At 45.3% G+C, this 10,885-nt stretch overlaps 1 protein-coding gene across 5 annotated transcripts in view; it reads right to left on the bottom strand.

Moving 5' to 3' along the window:
- Nucleotides 1-10,885, bottom strand: part of tmem150b (transmembrane protein 150B) — a 75,548-nt gene that overhangs the window by 31,380 nt on the left and 33,283 nt on the right. For 2 of the 5 annotated variants that reach the window (XM_087978093.1, XM_087978092.1), the window contains exon 2: nucleotides 6,675-7,018. The gene's annotated coding sequence lies outside the window, so the exon portion shown is untranslated. Of the gene's footprint in view, nucleotides 1-6,674; nucleotides 7,019-7,077; nucleotides 7,340-10,885 lie in introns of those variants that run through there. The other 3 variants (XM_087978094.1, XM_087978095.1, XM_087978096.1) reach the window with 3 other exon arrangements.

Raw genomic sequence — 10,885 nt, 5'->3', positions numbered from 1 at the left:
AGGATAACAAAGAGAGAAATAAGGAAGGAGAGGATCGAATACGAAGGTAGGCTTGCCAGTAATATTAGAAATGATAGTAAAAGTTTCTCTCAATACATAACAAACAAACACAAGGCAAAAGTAGACATTGGGCCACTCCAAATTGATGCAGGAAGGCTTGTGTTGGGAGGTAAGGAAATAGCTGAAGAATTTAATAAGTATTTTGTGTCAATCTTCACAGGGGAAGACATGACTAATATCCCAATAATTAAGGAGAGTCGGGGGCAGAGTTGAGTATGGCAGCCATTACAAAAGAGAAAGTGCTAGAAAAGCTAAAAGGTCTAAAAATTGATAAATCTCCTGGCCCCGATGGGCTAGAGTTCTGAGGGAGGTGGCTGAGGAAATAGGGGCGGCGTTGGTTGTGATCTTTCAAAAGTCACTGGAGTCAGAGAAAGTCCCGGATGATTGGAAAGTTGCTGTTGTAGCCCCCTTGTTCAAGAAAAGATCACAACAAAAGATGGAAAATTATAGGCCGATTAGCCTAACCTCGGTTGTTGGTAAAATTCTAGAATCATCATTAAGGATGAGATTTCTAAATTCTTGGAAGTGCAGGGTCAGATTAGAACAAGTCAGCATGGATTTAGTAAAGGGAGGTCATGTCTGACAAACCTGTTAGAATTCTTTGAAGAGGTAACAATTAGGTTAGACCAGGGAAACCCAGTGGATGTTATCTATCTAGACTTCCAAAAGGCCTTTGATAAGGTGCCTCACAGGAGGCTGCCAAGTAAGGTGAAGGCTCATGGTATTTGAGGTGAGCTACTGGTATGGATTGGGGATTAGCTGTCTGATAAAAGGCAGAGAGTTGGGATAAAAGGTTCTTTTTCAGAATGGCAGTGGGTGACAAGTGGTGTCCTGCAGGATTCAATGTTGGGGCTGCATCTGTTCACTTTATATATTAATGATCTGGATGAAGGGACTGGGGGCATTCTAGCGAAGTTTGCCGATGATACGAAGTTAGGTGGACAGGCAGGTAGTACTGAGGAAGTGGGGAGGCTGCAGAAGGATCTAGACCGTTTGGGAGAGTGGTCCAGGAAATGGCTGATGGAATTCAATGTGAGCAAATGCGAGGTCTTGCACTTTGGAAAAAAGAATACAAGCATGGACTACTTTCTAAACGGTAAGAAAATTCATAAAGCCAAAATACAAAGGGATCTGGGAGTGCTGGTCCAGGATTCTCTAAAGGTTGACTTGTAGGTTGGGTCCGTGATTAAGAAATCAAATGTAATGTTGTCATTTATCTCAAGAGGGTTAGAATATAAAAGCAGTGATGTGCTTCTGAGACTTCATAAAGCTCTGGATAGACCCCATTTGGAATACTGCATCCAGTTGTGGGCCCCACACCTCAGGAAGGGCATACTGGCACTGTAGCGTGTTCAGTGGAGATTCACACGGATGATCCCTGGAATGGTAGGCCTAACATATGATGAATGGCTGAGGATCCTGGAATTGTATTCATTAGAGTTTAGAAGGTTGAGGGGAGATCTGATAGAAACATACAAGATAATGCATGGCTTAGAAAGGGTGGATGCTGGGAAGTAGTTTCGGTTAGACGGGGAGACTAGGACCCATGGGCACAGCCTTAAGATTAAAGGGAGTCAATTTAGATCGAAAATGAGGAGACATTTCTTCAGCTAGAGAGCGGTGGGCCTGTGGAATTCATTGCCAAAGAGCGCAGTGGAGGCTGGGACGTTAAATGTCTTCAAGGCAGAAATTGATAAATTCTTGATCTCGCAAGAACTAAGGGCTACAGGGAGAGTGCAGGTAGGTGGCATTGAAATTCCCATCAGCCATGATTAAATGACGGAGTGGACTCGATGGATCAAATGGCCTTACTTCCACTCCTATGTCTTCTGGTCTATTGGAAATGGCCTCCTTCTTCAAAGACCACAACTTTCCCTCCCACATGGTCAATTATACCCTCCAGCGCATCTCCAACCTCAAAACCCACCCTACCCTTCTAATCGCAACAAGGACAGAACCTCCTGGTCCTCACTGTCCATCTCTACCAACCTCCGGATATATTACATCATCTTCCGTCATTTCCGACACCTATAAACAGACCCCACCACCAGTGATATATTTCCCTCCCCACCCCAATCTGCGTTCCGGAGAGACCATTCCATCAGCCCACCACCAACTCACCCTTCCCTCCTGGCACCTTCTCCTGCCACCACAAGAATTACAAAACCTGCACCCACACCACCCCTCTCACCTCCCTCCAAGGCCCCAAAGGAACCTTCCACTTTCAACAGAGATTTACCTGTACTTCCACACACATCATTTCCTGTCTCCGTTGCTCCCGATGTGGTCTCCTGTACAGTGGAGAGACAGGAAGCCTACTTGCAGAACGTTTCAGAGAACATCTCCAGGGCATGCACTAAACAACCCCACCGCCCTGTGGCCGAACACTTTAACTCCCCCTCCCACTCCCCCAAGGACATGCAAGTGCTGGGCGTCCTCCATCACCAAACCCTAATCACCCAACACCTGGAGGAAGAAGGCCACATCTTCCACCTTGGGACCGTCCAACCACACAGAATCAATGTGGATTTCATCACTCTCCTCATTCCCCCTCCCCCCATCTTATCCCAGATCCAACCTTCCAACTTGGCACTATCCTACATGTCCATCTTCCTTCCCACCTATCAGCTCCATTGCCTTCTCCCCCACCTTAATTTACCTATCGCATTCCCAGCTATCTTAACCCCAGCCCCACCCACCTCCCATTTATCTCTCAGCCCCCTTGGCCCACAAGCCTCATTTCTGATGAAGGGCTTATACCCAAAACGTCGATTCTCCTGCTCCTTGGATGCTGCCTGACCTGCTGTGCTTTTCCAGCACCACACTCTCAACTCTGATCTCCAGCATCTGCAGGCCTCACTTTCTCCTCTTTTATTTCGCTCACCCTTGTTTTGGGAATACTGTGTGACTATTATACAACAAGATGTTCAATCGTGAACTGTTGTGACCAGTAATCCTCATTGGCTGCACCAAAGGTTTTGTGAGTAACCATCACTTCCTCACTCCTCTCCCACTGTCCTGTGTTCCCAATCAAGAAAGGCCACGGTTTTAATTTCTACTCAGTGCTGAGTCCGTTAAACTCAATTGAAGGGATAACACTTGGGTAGCCTAACTGCTGGGAAAGTACTGTATTTGATTTAAGGCAAGGAATTTAATGGGTGCAAAGTCCCACATAGACCTGTGGTGTAATCTAGAACGTGAAGTCACAGATTTAGGCCAAAAGAGAAATGGGGAGGAACTAATTCTCTCGTCAATCTGTGGAATTCACTGCTCCAGCGTGTGGTGGATGCTGGGACATGGAATAAGTTTAAAAAGGAGATAGACATATTTTTAACTGGTTGAAGCGTTATGGGGAGGAGGCAGGAAAAGGGAGTTGAGGCCAATATGAGATCAGCCATGATCGTATTAAATAGCGGAGCAGGCTCACGGGAGAGGAATAACCTCCTAGTTATGAGGTTATTAGCTTATGTTCTGAGACGATAAGACGTAGGAACAGAAGTAGCCTCAGGCGACTGACTGTGTGGAGTTTGCACGTTCTTCCCGTGTCTGCGTGGGTTTCCTCCGGGTGCTCCGGTTTCCTCCCACAGTCCAAAGATGTGCAGGGTCAGGTGAATTGGCCATGCTAAATTGCCCGTAGTGTTAGGTAAGGGGTAAATGTAGAGGTATGGGTGGGTTGCGCTTTGGCGGGGCGGTGTGGACTTGTTGGGCCGAAGGGCCTGTTTCCACACTGTAATGTAATCTAATCTAAAGTAGCAAAGGAGCACCAAGGGTTATGGACAGAAAGTGCAGTGACAATTATCAGATCAACCATGATCTCACTGAATGGCCAAGTGGACCCATGGGTTGAATAGGCCTTCTTCTGCTCCTCTGCCTTGTGGGTTTAAGTAGGCCATTCAGCCCATCGAGTCGGCTCCATCATTGTGAGTTGTGCCTGATCTGACAATCCACAACTCCACTTTCCTGTCTTTTCCCTCTAACACTTGATCCCATTACTGATTAAAAACCTATCCATCTCTGCCTTGACTATTCTTCGTGACCCAGCCTCGATGGCCCTCTGTGCAAACAAATTCCCAAGCTTCACAACCCTCTGAGAGAAGAAATTTCTCCTCATCGCCGCCTCGAATGGGTGACTCCTTATTCTGAAAGGGCGTCCCTCTAGTCCAAGGCTCTCGCACCAATGGGAAGCAACCTCTCCACATCTACCCTGTCAAGCCCTGACGTAGTTGAATAATCTGACATTAACATGGGCTGCACAGAATCTACACTGTTTGGAAAGGAGGTGGGAGGGGAAAAAGTGTCAATTCAAAAGGCCTTCTTAATCCCACAGTCTCGCTTTCTTTCACCAAATGATTCCGGAGAAAAAAACTCATTACGTATAAATTCCTTGGTCACTAAACCTGCACACATCACAAGCTGTATTTTCTTTAAGCGTTTACATTTGTCTAAATAAATCATGACTTTTATATATTTTTATTCCTCGCCCTATCCCACTAAATCCCACATTGCTTATTGGTCTTCTGTACTAGATCAGGAACTAGCCCAGAGGATGTCCATGCCAACGTCAATCCTCATATAGTTCCTTTGGAGTTCACACTCCAGGTATTAACTATTTATAATCATTAAATATTGACTTAACCAAAAATTCTATATTTATGGATTGGCGTAGCTCAAGTCAATGTGGGAATCTCTATCCATGGGACACAGAAGCTTTTCAGAGCAAGTTTCTTTGTGCTCACAGCTAGCTTGTAGTCTCTACAAACAGAGATCCCTACAAACCAAATATACGAAAAAGAATCCTGAATCTTAGAATCCCTACTGTGTAAAAGCAGACCATTCGGCCCAGCAAGTCCACACTGACCCTCCGAAAAGTATCCCATCCAGATCCAACCCCACATTTCCCATGATTAATCTACCTAGCCTACACACTATGAGGCAATCTAGCATGGCCAATTCAACTAACCTGCACATCTTTGGACTGTGGGAGGAAACCCATGCAGACACGGGGAGAATGTTCGACTCCGCACAGTCACACGAGGTGGAATTGAACCCGGGTCCCTGGCACTGTGAGGCACCATACTGCCCCTTTCTGTCCTTTATTAGAATTGGATTAGATTAGATTATTTACAGTGTGGATACAGGCCCTTCGGCCCAACAAGTCCACACCGACCCGCCGAAGAGTAACCCACCCAGACCCATTTCCTTCTGACTAATGTACCTAACACTACGGGCAATTTAGCATGGCCAATTCACCTAACCTGCACATCTTTGGACTGTGGGAGAAAACCAGAGCACCCGGAGGAAACCCACACAGACACAGGGAGAATGTTCAACTCTGCACAGACAGTCACACGAGGTGGAATCGAACCCGGGTCCCTGTCACTGTGAGGCACCATACTGTCCCTTCCTGTCCTTTATTAGAATTAGGATCTCCAGTTTTGACATTTATTGTTCCATATTCCTCAACAGGAAATACAGAGGTTATCTACACAATGGGTCCAAAAGCAGAAAGGACCAGATCAGGCTAAGACTACTTTGTCAGATTTATTGACTGTTGTAATAGGAACACAGAAACATAGAAAATGGGTGCAGGAGAAGGCCATTCGGCCCTTTGAGACTGCACCACCATTCAGTATGATCATGGCTGATCATGCAATCTCAGTATCCCACTTTGTCTCCAGACCCCTTGATCCCTTTGACTACAAGGACCACACCCAGCTCCATCTTGAATATATCTAACAAACTGGCCCTAACAGCTTCCTGTAGGAGAGAATTCCACAGGTCCACAGCTTCCAGAGTGAAGAAATCCTTCCTCATTTCAGTCCTGAATGACATACCCCTTATTCTTAGGCTATGACCCCTTGTTCTGGACTTCCCTAACATCGGGAACATTCTTCCTGCATCTAGCCTGTCCAGCCCCATGAGGATTTTATACGTTTCTATAAGATCCCACCCCCCCCCCCCCTCAATCTTCTAAATCCCAGCAAGTCCAAGCCCAGTCAATCCACACTTTCTATATAGAAGCAAAAATACACCCAAGGGATACTGAAACAGCAAATTTGCACAACATCTGAACAAGTCTGTTTATTTAGGTAAAATAAGAAAACAAGAAAATTAAGTTTAAAATGTTTGCCATTACTTTCACTAAGTTCTGGGTGAACCTTTTGATTGGTAATAACAGCAGAATATTCTGCTGCACTTCCCTTTCACTCCATATGGAAGGTCAAGTGGCTGCAAAGTTTTTAAAGACTCCAAGTAATTCTCTTAGTCATAAGGTTCTGCCATATTTTTACTCATCCACCAAGGAGTTCTGGAGAAGTCAGTTTATATTTTGATGGCGTTTGGTTCATGAGCGTTTAGTCCCCAGAAAAAAAGTGACAGTTGAGACGCAGAATTGCCTGCACACAAAAATATCTTCCCCTGACGAAGGCGCAGCGCTCTGAAAGCTTGTGATTTCAAATAAAGCTGTTGGACTGTAACCTCTGACTTTGTCCACCCCAGACCAACACCAGCATCTCCACAACACTCAAAAGTATTACAACAGTTGGAGATAAGATCAACAAGTACAATCTGATTTTACAAAAATAACGCTTCTTTAATTCGATTTTTTTACTTACCAATTCTCAGCCCGCTTTCCTGATGGTGTTGAGTCCTTAGTAGGGTGAGTATCCCAATCCTTTGCTCAAGGGATTAAAGATTCAGAGATAGGTCGGCATGTTCAACTGTGTGGGGCTTCACTGACCAGGAATCCAATCTTTTCTAGCTTCCTTAATATCCTTTCCGTCTCCCTAATCTGGAGAAGCCGAGAACATAGCAGCAATCTTTCATCCACTCCAGCTGAGGCCAGTTCACAAGGCATGGACCAGGAACAGAATCCAATTCTACATTTCTTGGTTCAGCATTGCCAAATAGCAAATTTCCAGAATTGGGCCCATGGAATTTATTTCTTACATCAAATTTCCTGTTGAATGTATTGTTTATTATATATATTAATGTATATTTAAAGTATAGATCACTCACCTCTTTCCAAATGAATAACGTGAAAGCAATGGAACTAATCCCGTGGGTGTAATTTAACTCTACACATAAGCAGAGAGAGTTTCCACTGAGAAAATCTTCAACTTCATTCAGAGCTTGTTACCGTATATACTCATGCATATGCCTACTCAATATATAAGTTTGCCCTAGTGAAGAAAAATCAAATTCACCAGGATTAGGTTAGGGTTACAAATTAAAATGCATCAGTTTCCTTTTTGGACTGAAGTGCTACTATTCTCCACAGTCTGAAAATCACCATAATCCTGGACAGCCCCCATGGACTACTCTCATTCAAATCATAGAGTCGCCAAAGTGTGGAAGCAGACCATCCGGCCCATCAAGTCCACACCGCCTCTCTCAATAGCATCTCACCCACACTCACTCCCATGCCCCCTTTATCCTTGCATGCCCCATGCCTAATTCCCCTAACCTGCACATCTTTGGACTGTGGGAGGAAACTGGAGCACTCAGAGGAAAGCCACGCAGTCGGTCAGCCAAGGCTGGAATATAACCCTGGTCCCTGGCGCTGTGAGACAGTGTTGAACACTGAGCCACCATGCTACCCTAGAGGGAGGCAGCAAAGGATTTTTTTTGAAAAGTCACGGTGCCCTCCACTGATTCAGGAACTGACCCCTCACTTTTGGCATCAGACAATGCGGCAATCAGCTGTACAAGCTAACCAACCCTTTCCATTAGTTATACTCCCAGTACTTCCTTGATTGACAGTGATAATGCTCTCCTACACAATAGATTTCGAGCCTGAAATTAGACATGTCCTTTACATGGGTTGTCTTTGAGAATAATGGCTTACGTGGATATGAGGTCATGAGGACAGCAGGGAGTGGAAAATGATTCATATTCTTGAGCAAGCGTGACAGAAATTGGGGATTTAAATTCAGGGTGGGGGAGGGGTTTAATCTAACCTTCTTGAGTGACCTCATGAAAAGGAGTTGGCAATGAGATAACACGGATGTTAGCTGCCAGTATGAAAACTAAAATGACTCTTAGCGCAATAAATGGGAACTATTGCTCTGGACTTGTGACCTTATTACTTCTCAGCATTATCGCTGTCAATCAAAGCAGTTCTATCAGGGAATGGAACTTTGTGCTGGGGAGGGTGATATCGAAGAGTAATTTTCCATAGATCACTAAGCATAATTGAAACAGAGATAATGGGTGATATCAGAGGGAATGCATAGGAATGAAATCAATCAAGGAGATTTATATAAACAGTTCATTGTAATCCAGCTGAGCAAGGGATCTGAGATCTGTATCAGCAAGACAGTGATCTCCTTTACAGAGGAGATTCACCAGGATGGTGTCTGGGCTGGAGAACTTTAGCTCTGAGGAGAGATTAGATAGGCCGAGGCTGTTATCCTTCGAGCAGAGAAGGCTGATGGAGGGGAATCTAATTGAGGTGTACAAGATTATGAGGTAGAAAGGAAGAAACTTTTTTGCCTTAGTGCAGGGATCAAGGTTGGAAAAGGTTATAAGAGATAGGATTTATAATCATCTAGAAAGGAAGAATTTGATTAGGGATAATCAACACAGTTTTGTGAAGGGTAGGCCGTGCCTCACAAACGCTATTGAGTTCTTCGAGAAGGTGACAAAACAGGTGGATGAAGGTAAAGCGGTTGATATGGTGTGTATGGACTTCAGTAAGGCGTTTGATAAGGTTCCACACGGTAGGCTATTGCACAAAATAGAGTTTCGGGGTGGAGGTGATTTAGTGGTTTGGATCAGAAATTGGCTAGCTGAAAGAAGGCAGAGGGTGGTGGTTGATGGGAAATGTTGATCCCGGAGCTCAGTTACCAGTGGTGTCCTGCAAGGATCTGTTTTGGGGCCACTGCTGTCTGTCATTTGTATAAATTATCTGGATGTGGGCGTAGAAGGATGGATTAGTAAATTTGGGGTTGACACTAAGGTAGGCAGAGTTGTAGATAGTGCCGAAGGATGTTGTGGGTTACAGAGGAACATAGATAAGATGCAGAGCTGGGCTGAGAAGTGGCAAATGGAGTTTAATGCGGAAAAGTTACTTCGGAAGAAGTAACAGGAATGCAGAGTACTGGGCTAATGGTAAAATTCTTGGCAGTGTGGATGAACAGAGAGATATTGGTGTCCAGATGCATCAATCCCCGAAAGTTGCCACCGAGGTTGATAGAATTGTCAAGAAGCTATATGGTGTGTTGGTGTTTATTGGTAGGGGGATTGAGTTTCGGAGCCACAGCTGTACAAGGCACTGGTAAGGCCGCACCCGGAGAATTGCATACAGTTCTGGTCACCGCATTATAGGAAGGATGTGGAAGCTTTGGAAAGGGTTCAGAGGAGATTTACTAGGATGTTGCCTGGTTATGGAAGGAAGAACTTACAAGGAAAGGCTGAGGGAACTAAGACTGTTTTCATTGGAGAGAGGAAGGTTGAGCGGTAACTTAATTGAGACATATAAGAAAATCGGAGGGTTAGATAGGGTGGACAGTGAGAGCCTTTTCCCTCGGATGGTGAAGGCTAACACGAGGGGATATAGCTTTAAATTGAAGATGATAGATTTAGGACAGATATCAGGGGTAGTTTCTTTACTCAGAGAGTAGTCGGGGCGTGGAACGGCCTGCCTGCAACAGTAATAGACTCGCTGACGCTAAGGGCATTTTAATGGGCATTGGACATACATATGGATTATAATGGACCGGTGTAGGTTAGATGGGCATCAGATTAATTTCACAGGTCGGCGCAACATTAAGGGCCAAAGGGCCTGTACTGCGCTGTAACCTTCTATGTTCAATAACCAGAGGCGTATTCAAGACAAGAATTTAAGGAAGGGTCCTTTTTTTCCGCCAGATGGTCTGGAGCACATTGCCTGAAAGACATGAAGTATTGCAACATCTAAGAAATCTTTAGATGATCACTTGAAGCACCATAGCATTAGAGGCTATGGGCCAAGTGATTAGATTCGATTCCCTACAGTATGGAAACAGGCCCTTAGGCCCAACAAGTCCACACTGACCCCCTGAAGAGTAGCCCACCCAGATCCATTCCTTTACTCTATAGTTACGCCTGACTCATGCACCTAACACTATGGGCAATCTAGCATGGCCAATTCCCCTGACCTGCAGGTCTTTGGAGTGTGGGGGGAAACCGGAGCTCCCGGAGGAAACCCACGCAGACACGGGGAGAACGTGCAAACTCCACACAGACAGTCAGCCGAGGGAGGGAATCAAACCCAGGTCTCTGGCGCTGTGAGGCAGCAGCGCTAACCTCACTGAGCCCCCGTGTCATGCCCAAAGAGACAAAGTGCTTGATGACCAGCATAACCACAATGGGCCAAAGGGCCTCTTTCTGTGCTGTAAAACTCTGTGATTCTGTTTGGCTTGGTGTGCTCCACCCACGAGCAATGGGACACAACAAGGAGGCAACCCCTAACTCAGAATCCTTGGACAGTGCCATCAACATCGAAAATTATGAACGGAATAGATAAAAGTAGAGAGGATGTTTCCACTGGCGGGTGAAACTAGGACAAGAGGGCATCGCCTCAAGATTAGAGGGACCAGATTTAGGACTGAATTGAGGAAGAACTTCTTCACCCAGACAGTGGTAAATCTGTGGAATTCCTCGCTCAGTGAAATAGTTGACGCTACTTCAGTAAACGTTTTTAAAGCAAAGACAGATTGTTTTTTGAACGATAAAGGAATTAAGGGGCATGGTGAGAGCGCGGGTAAGTGAAGCCGAGGTCATGAAAGGATCAGCCATGATCCTAGTGAATGGTTGAACAGGCTCGATGGGCCGGATGGCCTAC

Source organism: Chiloscyllium plagiosum, unplaced genomic scaffold (assembly GCF_037043375.1).
Source record: "Chiloscyllium plagiosum isolate Xiang-an unplaced genomic scaffold, Cpla_swu_hap1 HiC_scaffold_33, whole genome shotgun sequence".
Lineage (NCBI taxonomy): Eukaryota > Metazoa > Chordata > Chondrichthyes > Orectolobiformes > Hemiscylliidae > Chiloscyllium > Chiloscyllium plagiosum.
The sequence above is the reverse complement of the archived record's forward strand: the minus strand, read 5'-3'. Positions and strand labels throughout refer to the sequence as shown.